We start from the raw sequence: 18,379 nt of genomic DNA, 5'->3' as shown, positions 1-18,379 counted from the left end.
TCTGATCACAAGGTCAATTACGTCCCTGGGTAGGATTTAACCACCAACCTTTTGGTTAATAGCCGTACACACAAACCAATTGCGCCACAGAGACACTTTGCAAAAAGTACATACTGACAAAGGCTAATAAGCATTCATCTAGAACGTTTCCTAGAAAAACTTTAAAAAGTCAATAATCTGGAGAGTTTTTGTAAGATGTTTCTTCCATCAACCAACGAAGAAACACATTGGTACTTTCCCATGATGAGTGAGTGCTTCAGGATCTCTTGCACTTACATGTGCAGCAGAGTACTGCAATGGAAGCATGCTGGGCCCATAACCCAGAGGTAGGCAGATTGAAACTATCCTTTGCTATATGCATTTTTTTTGTTAATTAAAGTAATCCAAAACTGGGATTGATATTTTTGCTCTTTTATTTTTACTTAAAGTACAATAACTTTTACCATTTTAATTTGTTTTAATAGTATATTGACAGTATTGTTTTCTTTCAAAAATCCACTTAATTTTCTTTACCCTATTATTAAAATGGTAATTGAAAAAAAACTAACTACATTGTCACCAGAAGAGCAATACAAAATGTACAAGTGATATATAAAAATCATCTTTCCAGCTTGAATTTCAATGATGCATTGGGGCAACGATTTTGTGAGAAACATCTTCACCCTTAAATAAAGATTTTCTTAATTCCTTACCTGTGTGCTAATTAGATATCACATTGTTTTCACATTAAACAGACTTCTACATGAGAAAGCAGCAAGGATGCATTGGCGTTAATGTTTCCTGGTGTCAACCCGTATTATTTCAGTAGACATTGAAATGAGGATGCATCTTGCTGCCTTTCCAATGAAGCAAGTTTAATTTAGTAATAGGTGAAAAACCATCCCTACAAAGGCGTTAATCAGAGACTTGGCTTTGTGGACACTTTTCAGAGAACAAATTTGTTAGCATAAAAATAAAGCCAGAAAATGAAGAGCTGTTTAATCACTCAATTGGATTTTTCTGCCAGCATATTTTTTTTCTCTGCAACCCACTGCTAAATTGTGCTTCCTAGCTGTTTTTTATAAAATCACTTAATCAAATCTAACTCTGATTACATCAGAGAAGGCCAGGTAACCTACATCATAAGAGAGAGGTTGAAATTTTGACTTGTCTACTTAAAGATCACCAAAACCTGATCACAAGGTCAATTACGTCCCTGGGTGGGATTGAACCACCAACCTTTTGGTTAGTAGCCAAACACACTAACTGATTGCGCCACAGAGACACTTTGCAAAAGTGCATACTGACAAAGGCTAATAAGCATTCATCTAGAACGTTTCCTAGAAAAACTTTAAAAAGTCAATAATCTGGAGAGTTTTTGTAAGATGTTTCTTAGATCAACCAACGAAGAAACACCTTGGTACTTTCCAATGATGAGTGAGTGCTTCAGGATCTCTTGCACTTACATGTGCAGCAGAGTACTGCAATGGAAGCATGCTGGGCCCATAACCCAGAGGTAGGCAGATTGAAACTATCCTCTGCTATATGCATTTTTTTTTGTTAATTAAAGTAATCCAAAACTGGGATTGATATTTTGTCTCTTTTATTTTTACTTAAAGTACAATAACTTTTACCATTTTAATTTGTTTTAATAGTATATTGACAGTATTGTTTTCTTTCAAAAATCCACTTAATTTTCTTTACCCTATTATTAAAATGGTAATTGACAAAAACAAACTACATTGTCACCAGAAGAGCAATACAAAATGTACAAGTGATATATTAAAATCATCTTTCCAGCTTGAATTTTAATGATGCATTGGGGCAACGATTTTGTGAGAAACATCTTCACCCTTAAATAAAGATTTTCTTAATTCCTTACTTGTGTGCTAATTAGATATCACCTTGTTTTCACATTAAACAGACTTCCACATGAGAAAGCAGCAAGGATGCAGTGGCGTTAATGTTTCCTGGTGTCAACTTGTATTATTTCAGTAGACATTGAAATGAGGATGCATCTTGCTGCCTTTCCAATGAAGCAAGTTTAATTTAGTAATATGTGAAAAACCATCCCTACAAAGGTGTTAATCAGAGACTTGGCTTTGTGGACACTTTTCAGAGAACAAATTTGTTAGCATAAAAATAAAGCCAGAAATGAAGAGCTGTTTAATCACTCAATTGGATTTTTTTGCCAGCATATTTCTTTTTCTCTGCAACCCACTACTAAATTGTGCTTCCTAGCTGTTTTTATAAAATCACTGAATCAAATCTAACTCTGATTACATCAGAGAAGGCTAGGTACCCTACACCATAAGAGGGGGTTTGAAATTTTGACTTGTCTACTTAAATATCACCAAAATCTGATCACAAGGTCAATTACGTCCCTGGGTAGGATTTAACCACCAACCTTTTGGTTAATAGCCGTACACACAAACCAATTGCGCCACAGAGACACTTTGCAAAAAGTACATACTGACAAAGGCTAATAAGCATTCATCTAGAACGTTTCCTAGAAAAACTTTAAAAAGTCAATAATCTGGAGAGTTTTTGTAAGATGTTTCTTCCATCAACCAACGAAGAAACACATTGGTACTTTCCCATGATGAGTGAGTGCTTCAGGATCTCTTGCACTTACATGTGCAGCAGAGTACTGCAATGGAAGCATGCTGGGCCCATAACCCAGAGGTAGGCAGATTGAAACTATCCTTTGCTATATGCATTTTTTTTGTTAATTAAAGTAATCCAAAACTGGGATTGATATTTTTGCTCTTTTATTTTTACTTAAAGTACAATAACTTTTACCATTTTAATTTGTTTTAATAGTATATTGACAGTATTGTTTTCTTTCAAAAATCCACTTAATTTTCTTTACCCTATTATTAAAATGGTAATTGAAAAAAAACTAACTACATTGTCACCAGAAGAGCAATACAAAATGTACAAGTGATATATAAAAATCATCTTTCCAGCTTGAATTTCAATGATGCATTGGGGCAACGATTTTGTGAGAAACATCTTCACCCTTAAATAAAGATTTTCTTAATTCCTTACCTGTGTGCTAATTAGATATCACATTGTTTTCACATTAAACAGACTTCTACATGAGAAAGCAGCAAGGATGCATTGGCGTTAATGTTTCCTGGTGTCAACCCGTATTATTTCAGTAGACATTGAAATGAGGATGCATCTTGCTGCCTTTCCAATGAAGCAAGTTTAATTTAGTAATAGGTGAAAAACCATCCCTACAAAGGCGTTAATCAGAGACTTGGCTTTGTGGACACTTTTCAGAGAACAAATTTGTTAGCATAAAAATAAAGCCAGAAAATGAAGAGCTGTTTAATCACTCAATTGGATTTTTCTGCCAGCATATTTTTTTTCTCTGCAACCCACTGCTAAATTGTGCTTCCTAGCTGTTTTTTATAAAATCACTTAATCAAATCTAACTCTGATTACATCAGAGAAGGCCAGGTAACCTACATCATAAGAGAGAGGTTGAAATTTTGACTTGTCTACTTAAAGATCACCAAAACCTGATCACAAGGTCAATTACGTCCCTGGGTGGGATTGAACCACCAACCTTTTGGTTAGTAGCCAAACACACTAACTGATTGCGCCACAGAGACACTTTGCAAAAGTGCATACTGACAAAGGCTAATAAGCATTCATCTAGAACGTTTCCTAGAAAAACTTTAAAAAGTCAATAATCTGGAGAGTTTTTGTAAGATGTTTCTTAGATCAACCAACGAAGAAACACCTTGGTACTTTCCCATGATGAGTGAGTGCTTCAGGATCTCTTGCACTTACATGTGCAGCAGAGTACTGCAATGGAAGCATGCTGGGCCCATAACCCAGAGGTAGGCAGATTGAAACTATCCTCTGCTATATGCATTTTTTTTTGTTAATTAAAGTAATCCAAAACTGGGATTGATATTTTGTCTCTTTTATTTTTACTTAAAGTACAATAACTTTTACCATTTTAATTTGTTTTAATAGTATATTGACAGTATTGTTTTCTTTCAAAAATCCACTTAATTTTCTTTACCCTATTATTAAAATGGTAATTGACAAAAACTAACTACATTGTCACCAGAAGAGCAATACAAAATGTACAAGTGATATATAAAAATCATCTTTCCAGCTTGAATTTCAATGATGCATTGGGGCAACGATTTTGTGAGAAACATCTTCACCCTTAAATAAAGATTTTCTTAATTCCTTACCTGTGTGCTAATTAGATATCACCTTGTTTTCACATTAAACAGACTTCCACATGAGAAAGCAGCAAGGATGCATTGGCGTTAATGTTTCCTGGTGTCAACCCGTATTATTTCAGTAGACATTGAAATGAGGATGCATCTTGCTGCCTTTCCAATGAAGCAAGTTTAATTTAGTAATAGGTGAAAAACCATCCCTACAAAGGCGTTAATCAGAGACTTGGCTTTGTGGACACTTTTCAGAGAACAAATTTGTTAGCATAAAAATAAAGCCAGAAAATGAAGAGCTGTTTAATCACTCAATTGGATTTTTCTGCCAGCATATTTTTTTTTCTCTGCAACCCACTGCTAAATTGTGCTTCCTAGCTGTTTTTTATAAAATCACTTAATCAAATCTAACTCTGATTACATCAGAGAAGGCCAGGTAACCTACATCATAAGAGAGAGGTTGAAATTTTGACTTGTCTACTTAAAGATCACCAAAACCTGATCACAAGGTCAATTACGTCCCTGGGTGGGATTGAACCACCAACCTTTTGGTTAGTAGCCAAACACACTAACTGATTGCGCCACAGAGACACTTTGCAAAAGTGCATACTGACAAAGGCTAATAAGCATTCATCTAGAACGTTTCCTAGAAAAACTTTAAAAAGTCAATAATCTGGAGAGTTTTTGTAAGATGTTTCTTAGATCAACCAACGAAGAAACACCTTGGTACTTTCCAATGATGAGTGAGTGCTTCAGGATCTCTTGCACTTACATGTGCAGCAGAGTACTGCAATGGAAGCATGCTGGGCCCATAACCCAGAGGTAGGCAGATTGAAACTATCCTCTGCTATATGCATTTTTTTTTGTTAATTAAAGTAATCCAAAACTGGGATTGATATTTTGTCTCTTTTATTTTTACTTAAAGTACAATAACTTTTACCATTTTAATTTGTTTTAATAGTATATTGACAGTATTGTTTTCTTTCAAAAATCCACTTAATTTTCTTTACCCTATTATTAAAATGGTAATTGACAAAAACAAACTACATTGTCACCAGAAGAGCAATACAAAATGTACAAGTGATATATTAAAATCATCTTTCCAGCTTGAATTTTAATGATGCATTGGGGCAACGATTTTGTGAGAAACATCTTCACCCTTAAATAAAGATTTTCTTAATTCCTTACTTGTGTGCTAATTAGATATCACCTTGTTTTCACATTAAACAGACTTCCACATGAGAAAGCAGCAAGGATGCAGTGGCGTTAATGTTTCCTGGTGTCAACTTGTATTATTTCAGTAGACATTGAAATGAGGATGCATCTTGCTGCCTTTCCAATGAAGCAAGTTTAATTTAGTAATATGTGAAAAACCATCCCTACAAAGGTGTTAATCAGAGACTTGGCTTTGTGGACACTTTTCAGAGAACAAATTTGTTAGCATAAAAATAAAGCCAGAAATGAAGAGCTGTTTAATCACTCAATTGGATTTTTTTGCCAGCATATTTCTTTTTCTCTGCAACCCACTACTAAATTGTGCTTCCTAGCTGTTTTTATAAAATCACTGAATCAAATCTAACTCTGATTACATCAGAGAAGGCTAGGTACCCTACACCATAAGAGGGGGTTTGAAATTTTGACTTGTCTACTTAAATATCACCAAAATCTGATCACAAGGTCAATTACGTCCCTGGGTAGGATTTAACCACCAACCTTTTGGTTAATAGCCGTACACACAAACCAATTGCGCCACAGAGACACTTTGCAAAAAGTACATACTGACAAAGGCTAATAAGCATTCATCTAGAACGTTTCCTAGAAAAACTTTAAAAAGTCAATAATCTGGAGAGTTTTTGTAAGATGTTTCTTCCATCAACCAACGAAGAAACACATTGGTACTTTCCCATGATGAGTGAGTGCTTCAGGATCTCTTGCACTTACATGTGCAGCAGAGTACTGCAATGGAAGCATGCTGGGCCCATAACCCAGAGGTAGGCAGATTGAAACTATCCTTTGCTATATGCATTTTTTTTGTTAATTAAAGTAATCCAAAACTGGGATTGATATTTTTGCTCTTTTATTTTTACTTAAAGTACAATAACTTTTACCATTTTAATTTGTTTTAATAGTATATTGACAGTATTGTTTTCTTTCAAAAATCCACTTAATTTTCTTTACCCTATTATTAAAATGGTAATTGAAAAAAAACTAACTACATTGTCACCAGAAGAGCAATACAAAATGTACAAGTGATATATAAAAATCATCTTTCCAGCTTGAATTTCAATGATGCATTGGGGCAACGATTTTGTGAGAAACATCTTCACCCTTAAATAAAGATTTTCTTAATTCCTTACCTGTGTGCTAATTAGATATCACATTGTTTTCACATTAAACAGACTTCTACATGAGAAAGCAGCAAGGATGCATTGGCGTTAATGTTTCCTGGTGTCAACCCGTATTATTTCAGTAGACATTGAAATGAGGATGCATCTTGCTGCCTTTCCAATGAAGCAAGTTTAATTTAGTAATAGGTGAAAAACCATCCCTACAAAGGCGTTAATCAGAGACTTGGCTTTGTGGACACTTTTCAGAGAACAAATTTGTTAGCATAAAAATAAAGCCAGAAAATGAAGAGCTGTTTAATCACTCAATTGGATTTTTCTGCCAGCATATTTTTTTTCTCTGCAACCCACTGCTAAATTGTGCTTCCTAGCTGTTTTTTATAAAATCACTTAATCAAATCTAACTCTGATTACATCAGAGAAGGCCAGGTAACCTACATCATAAGAGAGAGGTTGAAATTTTGACTTGTCTACTTAAAGATCACCAAAACCTGATCACAAGGTCAATTACGTCCCTGGGTGGGATTGAACCACCAACCTTTTGGTTAGTAGCCAAACACACTAACTGATTGCGCCACAGAGACACTTTGCAAAAGTGCATACTGACAAAGGCTAATAAGCATTCATCTAGAACGTTTCCTAGAAAAACTTTAAAAAGTCAATAATCTGGAGAGTTTTTGTAAGATGTTTCTTCCATCAACCAACGAAGAAACACCTTGGTACTTTCCCATGATGAGTGAGTGCTTCAGGATCTCTTGCACTTACATGTGCAGCAGAGTACTGCAATGGAAGCATGCTGGGCCCATAACCCAGAGGTAGGCAGATTGAAACTATCCTCTGCTATATGCATTTTTTTTTGTTAATTAAAGTAATCCAAAACTGGGATTGATATTTTGTCTCTTTTATTTTTACTTAAAGTACAATAACTTTTACCATTTTAATTTGTTTTAATAGTATATTGACAGTATTGTTTTCTTTCAAAAATCCACTTCATTTTCTTTACCCTATTATTAAAATGGTAATTGACAAAAACAAACTACATTGTCACCAGAAGAGCAATACAAAATGTACAAGTGATATATTAAAATCATCTTTCCAGCTTGAATTTCAATGATGCATTGGGGCAACGATTTTGTGAGAAACATCTTCACCCTTAAATAAAGATTTTCTTAATTCCTTACCTGTGTGCTAATTAGATATCACCTTGTTTTCACATTAAACAGACTTCCACATGAGAAAGCAGCAAGGATGCAGTGGCGTTAATGTTTCCTGGTGTCAACCTGTATTATTTCAGTAGACATTGAAATGAGGATGCATCTTGCTGCCTTTCCAATGAAGCAAGTTTAATTTAGTAATAGGTGAAAAACCATCCCTACAAAGGTGTTAATCAGAGACTTGGCTTTGTGGACACTTTTCAGAGAACAAATTTGTTAGCATAAAAATAAAGCCAGAAAATGAAGAGCTGTTTAATCACTCAATTGGATTTTTTTGCCAGCATATTTCTTTTTCTCTGCAACCCACTGCTAAATTGTGCTTCCTAGCTGTTTTTAGAAAATCACTGAATCAAATCTAACTCTGATTACATCAGAGAAGGCTAGGTACCCTACACCATAAGAGGGGGTTTGAAATTTTGACTTCTCTACTTAAATATCATAAAAATCTGATCACAAGGTCAATTACGTCCCTGGGTGTGATTGAACCACCAACCTTTTGGTTAGTAGCCGTACACACTAACTGATTGCGCCACAGAGACACTTTGCAAAAGTATATACTGACAAAGGCTAATAAGCATTCATCTAAAACGTTTCCTAGAAAAACTTTAAAAAGTCAATAATCTGGAGAGTTTTTGTAAGATGTTTCTTCCATCAACCAACGAAGAAACACATTGGTACTTTCCCATGATGAGTGAGTGCTTCAGGATCTCTTGCACTTACATGTGCAGCAGAGTACAGCAAGGGAAGCATGCTGGGCCCATAACCCAGAGGTAGGCAGATTGAAACTATCCTCGGCTATATGCATTTTTTTTTGTTAATTAAAGTAATCCAAAACTGGGATTGATATTTTGGCTCTTTTATTTTTACTTAAAGTACAATAACTTTTACCATTTTAATTTGTTTTAATAGTATATTGACAGTATTGTTTTCTTTCAAAAATCCACTTAATTTTCTTTACCCTATTATTAAAATGGTAATTGACAAAAACAAACTACATTGTCACCAGAAGAGCAATACAAAATGTACAAGTGATATATTAAAACCATCTTTCCAGCTTGAATTTTAATGATGCATTGGGGCAACGATTTTGTGAGAAACATCTTCACCCTTAAATAAAGATTTTCTTAATTCCTTACTTGTGTGCTAATTAGATATCACCTTGTTTTCACATTAAACAGACTTCCACATGAGAAAGCAGCAAGGATGCATTGGCGTTAATGTTTCCTGGTGTCAACTTGTATTATTTCAGTAGACATTGAAATGAGGATGCATCTTGCTGCCTTTCCAATGAAGCAAGTTTAATTTAGTAATATGTGAAAAACCATCCCTACAAAGGTGTTAATCAGAGACTTGGCTTTGTGGACACTTTTCAGAGAACAAATTTGTTAGCATAAAAATAAAGCCAGAAATGAAGAGCTGTTTAATCACTCAATTGGATTTTTTTGCCAGCATATTTCTTTTTCTCTGCAACCCACTGCTAAATTGTGCTTCCTAGCTGTTTTTATAAAATCACTGAATCAAATCTAACTCTGATTACATCAGAGAAGGCTAGGTACCCTACACCATAAGAGGGGGTTTGAAATTTTGACTTGTCTACTTAAATATCACCAAAATCTGATCACAAGGTCAATTACATCCCTGGTTAGGATTTAACCACCAACCTTTTGGTTAATAGCCGTACACACTAACCAATTGCGCCACAGAGACACTTTGCAAAAAGTACATACTGACAAAGGCTAATAAGCATTCATCTAAAACGTTTCCTAGAAAAACTTTAAAAAGTCAATAATCTGGAGAGTTTTTGTAAGATGTTTCTTCCATCAACCAACGAAGAAACACATTGGTACTTTCCCATGATGAGTGAGTGCTTCAGGATCTCTTGCACTTACATGTGCAGCAGAGTACTGCAATGGAAGCATGCTGGGCCCATAACCCAGAGGTAGGCAGATTGAAACTATCCTTTGCTATATGCATTTTTTTTGTTAATTAAAGTAATCCAAAACTGGGATTGATATTTTTGCTCTTTTATTTTTACTTAAAGTACAATAACTTTTACCATTTTAATTTGTTTTAATAGTATATTGACAGTATTGTTTTCTTTCAAAAATCCACTTAATTTTCTTTACCCTATTATTAAAATGGTAATTGACAAAAACAAACTACATTGTCACCAGAAGAGCAATACAAAATGTACAAGTGATATATAAAAATCATCTTTCCAGCTTGAATTTCAATGATGCATTGGGGCAACGATTTTGTGAGAAACATCTTCACCCTTAAATAAAGATTTTCTTAATTCCTTACCTGTGTGCTAATTAGATATCACCTTGTTTTCACATTAAACAGACTTCCACATGAGAAAGCAGCAAGGATGCATTGGCGTTAATGTTTCCTGGTGTCAACCCGTATTATTTCAGTAGACATTGAAATGAGGATGCATCTTGCTGCCTTTCCAATGAAGCAAGTTTAATTTAGTAATAGGTGAAAAACCATCCCTACAAAGGTGTTAATCAGAGACTTGGCTTTGTGGACACTTTTCAGAGAACAAATTTGTTAGCATAAAAATAAAGCCAGAAAATGAAGAGCTGTTTAATCACTCAATTGGATTTTTCTGCCAGCATATTTTTTTTTCTCTGCAACCCACTGCTAAATTGTGCTTCCTAGCTGTTTTTTATAAAATCACTTAATCAAATCTAACTCTGATTACATCAGAGAAGGCCAGGTAACCTACATCATAAGAGAGGTTGAAATTTTGACTTGTCTACTTAAAGATCACCAAAACCTGATCACAAGGTCAATTACGTCCCTGGGTGGGATTGAACCACCAACCTTTTGATTAGTAGCCAAACACACTAACTGATTGCGCCACAGAGACACTTTGCAAAAGTGCATACTGACAAAGGCTAATAAGCATTCATCTAGAACGTTTCCTAGAAAACTTAAAAAAGTCAATAATCTGGAGAGTTTTTGTAAGATGTTTCTTAGATCAACCAACGAAGAAACACCTTGGTACTTTCCCATGATGAGTGAGTGCTTCAGGATCTCTTGCACTTACATGTGCAGCAGAGTACTGCAATGGAAGCATGCTGGGCCCATAACCCAGAGGTAGGCAGATTGAAACTATCCTCTGCTATATGCATTTTTTTTTGTTAATTAAAGTAATCCAAAACTGGGATTGATATTTTGTCTCTTTTATTTTTACTTAAAGTACAATAACTTTTACCATTTTAATTTGTTTTAATAGTATATTGACAGTATTGTTTTCTTTCAAAAATCCACTTCATTTTCTTTACCCTATTATTAAAATGGTAATTGACAAAAACAAACTACATTGTCACCAGAAGAGCAATACAAAATGTACAAGTGATATATTAAAATCATCTTTCCAGCTTGAATTTCAATGATGCATTGGGGCAACGATTTTGTGAGAAACATCTTCACCCTTAAATAAAGATTTTCTTAATTCCTTACCTGTGTGCTAATTAGATATCACCTTGTTTTCACATTAAACAGACTTCCACATGAGAAAGCAGCAAGGATGCAGTGGCGTTAATGTTTCCTGGTGTCAACCTGTATTATTTCAGTAGACATTGAAATGAGGATGCATCTTGCTGCCTTTCCAATGAAGCAAGTTTAATTTAGTAATAGGTGAAAAACCATCCCTACAAAGGTGTTAATCAGAGACTTGGCTTTGTGGACACTTTTCAGAGAACAAATTTGTTAGCATAAAAATAAAGCCAGAAAATGAAGAGCTGTTTAATCACTCAATTGGATTTTTTTGCCAGCATATTTCTTTTTCTCTGCAACCCACTGCTAAATTGTGCTTCCTAGCTGTTTTTAGAAAATCACTGAATCAAATCTAACTCTGATTACATCAGAGAAGGCTAGGTACCCTACACCATAAGAGGGGGTTTGAAATTTTGACTTCTCTACTTAAATATCATAAAAATCTGATCACAAGGTCAATTACGTCCCTGGGTGTGATTGAACCACCAACCTTTTGGTTAGTAGCCGTACACACTAACTGATTGCGCCACAGAGACACTTTGCAAAAGTATATACTGACAAAGGCTAATAAGCATTCATCTAAAACGTTTCCTAGAAAAACTTTAAAAAGTCAATAATCTGGAGAGTTTTTGTAAGATGTTTCTTCCATCAACCAACGAAGAAACACATTGGTACTTTCCCATGATGAGTGAGTGCTTCAGGATCTCTTGCACTTACATGTGCAGCAGAGTACAGCAAGGGAAGCATGCTGGGCCCATAACCCAGAGGTAGGCAGATTGAAACTATCCTCGGCAATATGCATTTTTTTTTGTTAATTAAAGTAATCCAAAACTGGGATTGATATTTTGGCTCTTTTATTTTTACTTAAAGTACAATAACTTTTACCATTTTAATTTGTTTTAATAGTATATTGACAGTATTGTTTTCTTTCAAAAATCCACTTAATTTTCTTTACCCTATTATTAAAATGGTAATTGACAAAAACAAACTACATTGTCACCAGAAGAGCAATACAAAATGTACAAGTGATATATTAAAACCATCTTTCCAGCTTGAATTTTAATGATGCATTGGGGCAACGATTTTGTGAGAAACATCTTCACCCTTAAATAAAGATTTTCTTAATTCCTTACTTGTGTGCTAATTAGATATCACCTTGTTTTCACATTAAACAGACTTCCACATGAGAAAGCAGCAAGGATGCAGTGGCGTTAATGTTTCCTGGTGTCAACTTGTATTATTTCAGTAGACATTGAAATGAGGATGCATCTTGCTGCCTTTCCAATGAAGCAAGTTTAATTTAGTAATATGTGAAAAACCATCCCTACAAAGGTGTTAATCAGAGACTTGGCTTTGTGGACACTTTTCAGAGAACAAATTTGTTAGCATAAAAATAAAGCCAGAAATGAAGAGCTGTTTAATCACTCAATTGGATTTTTTTGCCAGCATATTTCTTTTTCTCTGCAACCCACTGCTAAATTGTGCTTCCTAGCTGTTTTTATAAAATCACTGAATCAAATCTAACTCTGATTACATCAGAGAAGGCTAGGTACCCTACACCATAAGAGGGGGTTTGAAATTTTGACTTGTCTACTTAAATATCACCAAAATCTGATCACAAGGTCAATTACATCCCTGGTTAGGATTTAACCACCAACCTTTTGGTTAATAGCCGTACACACTAACCAATTGCGCCACAGAGACACTTTGCAAAAAGTACATACTGACAAAGGCTAATAAGCATTCATCTAAAACGTTTCCTAGAAAAACTTTAAAAAGTCAATAATCTGGAGAGTTTTTGTAAGATGTTTCTTCCATCAACCAACGAAGAAACACATTGGTACTTTCCCATGATGAGTGAGTGCTTCAGGATCTCTTGCACTTACATGTGCAGCAGAGTACTGCAATGGAAGCATGCTGGGCCCATAACCCAGAGGTAGGCAGATTGAAACTATCCTTTGCTATATGCATTTTTTTTGTTAATTAAAGTAATCCAAAACTGGGATTGATATTTTTGCTCTTTTATTTTTACTTAAAGTACAATAACTTTTACCATTTTAATTTGTTTTAATAGTATATTGACAGTATTGTTTTCTTTCAAAAATCCACTTAATTTTCTTTACCCTATTATTAAAATGGTAATTGACAAAAACAAACTACATTGTCACCAGAAGAGCAATACAAAATGTACAAGTGATATATAAAAATCATCTTTCCAGCTTGAATTTCAATGATGCATTGGGGCAACGATTTTGTGAGAAACATCTTCACCCTTAAATAAAGATTTTCTTAATTCCTTACCTGTGTGCTAATTAGATATCACCTTGTTTTCACATTAAACAGACTTCCACATGAGAAAGCAGCAAGGATGCATTGGCGTTAATGTTTCCTGGTGTCAACCCGTATTATTTCAGTAGACATTGAAATGAGGATGCATCTTGCTGCCTTTCCAATGAAGCAAGTTTAATTTAGTAATAGGTGAAAAACCATCCCTACAAAGGTGTTAATCAGAGACTTGGCTTTGTGGACACTTTTCAGAGAACAAATTTGTTAGCATAAAAATAAAGCCAGAAAATGAAGAGCTGTTTAATCACTCAATTGGATTTTTCTGCCAGCATATTTTTTTTTCTCTGCAACCCACTGCTAAATTGTGCTTCCTAGCTGTTTTTTATAAAATCACTTAATCAAATCTAACTCTGATTACATCAGAGAAGGCCAGGTAACCTACATCATAAGAGAGGTTGAAATTTTGACTTGTCTACTTAAAGATCACCAAAACCTGATCACAAGGTCAATTACGTCCCTGGGTGGGATTGAACCACCAACCTTTTGATTAGTAGCCAAACACACTAACTGATTGCGCCACAGAGACACTTTGCAAAAGTGCATACTGACAAAGGCTAATAAGCATTCATCTAGAACGTTTCCTAGAAAACTTAAAAAAGTCAATAATCTGGAGAGTTTTTGTAAGATGTTTCTTAGATCAACCAACGAAGAAACACCTTGGTACTTTCCCATGATGAGTGAGTGCTTCAGGATCTCTTGCACTTACATGTGCAGCAGAGTACTGCAATGGAAGCATGCTGGGCCCATAACCCAGAGGTAGGCAGATTGAAACTATCCTCTGCTATATGCATTTTTTTTTGTTAATTAAAGTAATCCAAAACTGGGATTGATATTTTGTCTCTTTTATTTTTACTTAAAGTACAATAACTTTTACCATTTTAATTTGTTTTAATAGTATATTGACAGTATTGTTTTCTTTCAAAAATCCACTTCATTTTCTTTACCCTATTATTAAAATGGTAATTGACAAAAACAAACTACATTGTCACCAGAAGAGCAATACAAAATGTACAAGTGATATATTAAAATCATCTTTCCAGCTTGAATTTCAATGATGCATTGGGGCAACGATTTTGTGAGAAACATCTTCACCCTTAAATAAAGATTTTCTTAATTCCTTACCTGTGTGCTAATTAGATATCACCTTGTTTTCACATTAAACAGACTTCCACATGAGAAAGCAGCAAGGATGCAGTGGCGTTAATGTTTCCTGGTGTCAACCTGTATTATTTCAGTAGACATTGAAATGAGGATGCATCTTGCTGCCTTTCCAATGAAGCAAGTTTAATTTAGTAATAGGTGAAAAACCATCCCTACAAAGGTGTTAATCAGAGACTTGGCTTTGTGGACACTTTTCAGAGAACAAATTTGTTAGCATAAAAATAAAGCCAGAAAATGAAGAGCTGTTTAATCACTCAATTGGATTTTTTTGCCAGCATATTTCTTTTTCTCTGCAACCCACTGCTAAATTGTGCTTCCTAGCTGTTTTTAGAAAATCACTGAATCAAATCTAACTCTGATTACATCAGAGAAGGCTAGGTACCCTACACCATAAGAGGGGGTTTGAAATTTTGACTTCTCTACTTAAATATCATAAAAATCTGATCACAAGGTCAATTACGTCCCTGGGTGTGATTGAACCACCAACCTTTTGGTTAGTAGCCGTACACACTAACTGATTGCGCCACAGAGACACTTTGCAAAAGTATATACTGACAAAGGCTAATAAGCATTCATCTAAAACGTTTCCTAGAAAAACTTTAAAAAGTCAATAATCTGGAGAGTTTTTGTAAGATGTTTCTTCCATCAACCAACGAAGAAACACATTGGTACTTTCCCATGATGAGTGAGTGCTTCAGGATCTCTTGCACTTACATGTGCAGCAGAGTACAGCAAGGGAAGCATGCTGGGCCCATAACCCAGAGGTAGGCAGATTGAAACTATCCTCGGCAATATGCATTTTTTTTTGTTAATTAAAGTAATCCAAAACTGGGATTGATATTTTGGCTCTTTTATTTTTACTTAAAGTACAATAACTTTTACCATTTTTATTTGTTTTAATAGTATATTGACAGTATTGTTTTCTTTCAAAAATCCACTTAATTTTCTTTACCCTATTATTAAAATGGTAATTGACAAAAACAAACTACATTGTCACCAGAAGAGCAATACAAAATGTACAAGTGATATATTAAAACCATCTTTCCAGCTTGAATTTTAATGATGCATTGGGGCAACGATTTTGTGAGAAACATCTTCACCCTTAAATAAAGATTTTCTTAATTCCTTACTTGTGTGCTAATTAGATATCACCTTGTTTTCACATTAAACAGACTTCCACATGAGAAAGCAGCAAGGATGCAGTGGCGTTAATGTTTCCTGGTGTCAACTTGTATTATTTCAGTAGACATTGAAATGAGGATGCATCTTGCTGCCTTTCCAATGAAGCAAGTTTAATTTAGTAATATGTGAAAAACCATCCCTACAAAGGTGTTAATCAGAGACTTGGCTTTGTGGACACTTTTCAGAGAACAAATTTGTTAGCATAAAAATAAAGCCAGAAATGAAGAGCTGTTTAATCACTCAATTGGATTTTTTTGCCAGCATATTTCTTTTTCTCTGCAACCCACTGCTAAATTGTGCTTCCTAGCTGTTATTATAAAATCACTGAATCAAATCTAACTCTGATTACATCAGAGAAGGCTAGGTACCCTACACCATAAGAGGGGGTTTGAAATTTTGACTTGTCTACTTAAATATCACCAAAATCTGATCACAAGGTCAATTACATCCCTGGTTAGGATTTAACCACCAACCTTTTGGTTAATAGCCGTACACACTAACCAATTGCGCCACAGAGACACTTTGCAAAAAGTACATACTGACAAAGGCTAATAAGCATTCATCTAAAACGTTTCCTAGAAAAACTTTAAAAAGTCAATAATCTGGAGAGTTTTTGTAAGATGTTTCTTCCATCAACCAACGAAGAAACACATTGGTACTTTCCCATGATGAGTGAGTGCTTCAGGATCTCTTGCACTTACATGTGCAGCAGAGTACTGCAATGGAAGCATGCTGGGCCCATAACCCAGAGGTAGGCAGATTGAAACTATCCTTTGCTATATGCATTTTTTTTGTTAATTAAAGTAATCCAAAACTGGGATTGATATTTTTGCTCTTTTATTTTTACTTAAAGTACAATAACTTTTACCATTTTAATTTGTTTTAATAGTATATTGACAGTATTGTTTTCTTTCAAAAATCCACTTAATTTTCTTTACCCTATTATTAAAATGGTAATTGACAAAAACAAACTACATTGTCACCAGAAGAGCAATACAAAATGTACAAGTGATATATAAAAATCATCTTTCCAGCTTGAATTTCAATGATGCATTGGGGCAACGATTTTGTGAGAAACATCTTCACCCTTAAATAAAGATTTTCTTAATTCCTTACCTGTGTGCTAATTAGATATCACCTTGTTTTCACATTAAACAGACTTCCACATGAGAAAGCAGCAAGGATGCATTGGCGTTAATGTTTCCTGGTGTCAACCCGTATTATTTCAGTAGACATTGAAATGAGGATGCATCTTGCTGCCTTTCCAATGAAGCAAGTTTAATTTAGTAATAGGTGAAAAACCATCCCTACAAAGGTGTTAATCAGAGACTTGGCTTTGTGGACACTTTTCAGAGAACAAATTTGTTAGCATAAAAATAAAGCCAGAAAATGAAGAGCTGTTTAATCACTCAATTGGATTTTTCTGCCAGCATATTTTTTTTTCTCTGCAACCCACTGCTAAATTGTGCTTCCTAGCTGTTTTTTATAAAATCACTTAATCAAATCTAACTCTGATTACATCAGAGAAGGCCAGGTAACCTACATCATAAGAGAGGTTGAAATTTTGACTTGTCTACTTAAAGATCACCAAAACCTGATCACAAGGTCAATTACGTCCCTGGGTGGGATTGAACCACCAACCTTTTGATTAGTAGCCAAACACACTAACTGATTGCGCCACAGAGACACTTTGCAAAAGTGCATACTGACAAAGGCTAATAAGCATTCATCTAGAACGTTTCCTAGAAAACTTAAAAAAGTCAATAATCTGGAGAGTTTTTGTAAGATGTTTCTTAGATCAACCAACGAAGAAACACCTTGGTACTTTCCCATGATGAGTGAGTGCTTCAGGATCTCTTGCACTTACATGTGCAGCAGAGTACTGCAATGGAAGCATGCTGGGCCCATAACCCAGAGGTAGGCAGATTGAAACTATCCTCTGCTATATGCATTTTTTTTTGTTAATTAAAGTAATCCAAAACTGGGATTGATATTTTGTCTCTTTTATTTTTACTTAAAGTACAATAACTTTTACCATTTTAATTTGTTTTAATAGTATATTGACAGTATTGTTTTCTTTCAAAAATCCACTTCATTTTCTTTACCCTATTATTAAAATGGTAATTGACAAAAACAAACTACATTGTCACCAGAAGAGCAATACAAAATGTACAAGTGATATATTAAAATCATCTATCCAGCTTGAATTTCAATGATGCATTGGGTCAACAATTTTGTGAGAAACATCTTCACCCTTAAATAAAGATTTTCTTAATTCCTTACCTGTGTGCTAATTAGATATCACCTTGTTTTCACATTAAACAGACTTCCACATGAGAAAGCAGCAAGGATGCAGTGGCGTTAATGTTTCCTGGTGTCAACCTGTATTATTTCAGTAGACATTGAAATGAGGATACATCTTGCTGCCTTTCCAATGAAGCAA

The 18,379-nt window shown here is 34.7% G+C and overlaps 7 non-coding genes across 7 annotated transcripts; all 7 read right to left on the bottom strand.

Moving 5' to 3' along the window:
- Nucleotides 1–1,190: 1,190 nt before the first annotated feature.
- On the bottom strand, nucleotides 1,191–1,264 carry TRNAS-ACU (transfer RNA serine (anticodon ACU)). Its single transcript has one exon. It is a non-coding gene; the product is annotated as a tRNA-Ser (tRNA).
- A 2,264-nt stretch (nucleotides 1,265–3,528) lies between these two features.
- TRNAS-ACU (transfer RNA serine (anticodon ACU)) lies at nucleotides 3,529–3,602 on the bottom strand. Its single transcript has one exon. It is a non-coding gene; the product is annotated as a tRNA-Ser (tRNA).
- Nucleotides 3,603–4,698: 1,096 nt separating this feature from the next.
- TRNAS-ACU (transfer RNA serine (anticodon ACU)) lies at nucleotides 4,699–4,772 on the bottom strand. The gene has a single exon. It is a non-coding gene; the product is annotated as a tRNA-Ser (tRNA).
- Nucleotides 4,773–7,036: 2,264 nt separating this feature from the next.
- On the bottom strand, nucleotides 7,037–7,110 carry TRNAS-ACU (transfer RNA serine (anticodon ACU)). Its single transcript has one exon. It is a non-coding gene; the product is annotated as a tRNA-Ser (tRNA).
- A 3,431-nt stretch (nucleotides 7,111–10,541) lies between these two features.
- TRNAS-ACU (transfer RNA serine (anticodon ACU)) lies at nucleotides 10,542–10,615 on the bottom strand. The gene has a single exon. It is a non-coding gene; the product is annotated as a tRNA-Ser (tRNA).
- A 3,430-nt stretch (nucleotides 10,616–14,045) lies between these two features.
- TRNAS-ACU (transfer RNA serine (anticodon ACU)) lies at nucleotides 14,046–14,119 on the bottom strand. The gene has a single exon. It is a non-coding gene; the product is annotated as a tRNA-Ser (tRNA).
- Nucleotides 14,120–17,549: 3,430 nt separating this feature from the next.
- Nucleotides 17,550–17,623, bottom strand: TRNAS-ACU (transfer RNA serine (anticodon ACU)). The gene has a single exon. It is a non-coding gene; the product is annotated as a tRNA-Ser (tRNA).
- Between the last annotated feature and the right edge of the window lie 756 nt (nucleotides 17,624–18,379).

Source organism: Pseudophryne corroboree, chromosome 5, assembly GCF_028390025.1.
Source record: "Pseudophryne corroboree isolate aPseCor3 chromosome 5, aPseCor3.hap2, whole genome shotgun sequence".
NCBI classification, from domain to species: Eukaryota; Metazoa; Chordata; class Amphibia; order Anura; family Myobatrachidae; genus Pseudophryne; species Pseudophryne corroboree.
Note: the sequence above shows the minus strand (reverse complement) of the source record. Positions and strands in the feature narration are given on the sequence as shown.